Below are 1,964 nucleotides of genomic sequence, written 5' to 3' on the forward strand. Positions count from 1 at the left end.
ACGATTTTCCTGCTTTTCCATTTTTACGAAAACCACAGAGGCGTCTTGTTCAGCGTGCTGTCAAACCTACACTAGCAAGGAGATCGGGCTGAAACTATAGCTACAAGCTATCCAAGGATGGTACTATAGAATGTCACCTCAAGGTAGGCCTAGTGGCGTCATCTCTTGGTTAGGCCGGAAACTTATCAATCCACCCTCGTATGTTAGGCCCGAAGACTGAAAACGCTCAGTGGCGGGAAAAACGGCCACATCGCGTTCTGGCTGCCTTCGAACGCACAGAACGCGTCATGAAATCTGACCTTTGAAATTTTACGAATAATACGCGATCAATTTTTTTCCAATTCACTGCAAGATGGGCCATTTTTTTTTTGTAAATATTTCTTCTCCTACTGAAACCGAACGAGAAAGTTTAAAAAATTGTTTATATATATCGTTGAAATTTTTGAAAAATTTCGGTCTGAACCGATTTTATAACGATTTTTTGACATCTTTGTTTACCAGATATATATCACTTTTCAATTTTTGATCCCATGTTAACCGCACTTTCATAACATTAAAAAAAAAATTTTTAACTTATCAAAACGTAACTGAAACAAAGCGAATCAGTTCTATACGAGGGAGGATATCGACTTGTCGAACTGAATTCACCGCCTAGGTACTACGTCTTAGAGACGTAAATAAGCAGAACGAAAAGTTCTTGGTGGAGTGTATTCTTTAACAATTTTCTGCAGATGGCGTTCACAGGCTATTTGTACTTATTCATCGAACGCTGTTTAATTGCAGCAGGTAAATTAGTTAGTGCTCTGTCTGAACTCTATACGGTGTGCCGACGAGATCCAATTATACAGAAATCGTGATCCACGTTTGGCAGTCTCGATAAAATATTGACTAACACTAACAATTTTAGTCTTATTTTTTAAAATTAATTTATCCTTGTGGAGTTCATTCTCATATATATGATAGTAATATGACTATAAGTATAGAAATAAAAATAATAAATTGAATACTGACAGTAATTGATGCCCAAATTAAGTAATTGTGGGATATGGGAGTAATTTGGGAAGTATTATTAATCAATTAATTTAAGTCTTTCCTTTCTCGTTGTCCATTAATTTTTAATGTAATGCCTTTCTAAATAACAGCATTCTTCGGATAATTACTACTTTGCCGAGGTTTCAACTTCGAAATGCGTCGTTTGATTATAGGAGTACATATTTCAGGGAATTTTTAATGAGCAACTTAAGTAGGTACTTCGTGTAAAAGTTTCTACCAATGTTTTAGGTATTCAAGAGCTATTTACTATTTAATTCTGTTCAATGTCAAAATCTTATAGAAGAAAGATTTTTTCACTATTTTGTTTAGGATGTAAGCAACGTAATTAATTTGATTGGAGAATTAATTAAGTAGCAATATTTTATAATATTTGCAGGAAAGGATATTTTGTGGAGAGGACTAGTTACTAAGACAACATCACTAGTCATTATTGCCATTTTATTGGTCCTGCTTTACTGGAATTTTAACAATGAACAATTCTTAACAAACATTGAAAACTGTCCTAAATCATGCGAACTCTCAAAATGCTTTGAAAAAAGTGTAACACACCTCAAAAGCTGTAAATTGTATTTATTGGACTCATATTACTTTATTATTTGCATTAAAAGATGTCTGAAAGCATTTGTACGAATTTTCCTAAATCACGCCATATTTTTCAAAAGATAAAGCTCCAGCCTCTGATGTTGCATTCCTATGCTCGGTTCTCAATTCTAGTGTATACGAGGGTGGATTGATAAGTTTCCGGCCTAACCAAGAAAAACAAGGTTTTTAAAAATTTTTTTTTTTTATTTCTCAACATAATCTCCTCCAAGGCTGATACATTTCTCATAGCGGTGTTCCAGTCTATTAATGCCATCTCTATAGACTGATTCGTCAAGCTCCTCAAAATAACCATTTACAGCTTCGATTAC

This window comes from Agrilus planipennis, unplaced genomic scaffold (assembly GCF_000699045.2).
Source record: "Agrilus planipennis isolate EAB-ADULT unplaced genomic scaffold, Apla_2.0 scaffold125, whole genome shotgun sequence".
NCBI lineage: Eukaryota > Metazoa > Arthropoda > Insecta > Coleoptera > Buprestidae > Agrilus > Agrilus planipennis.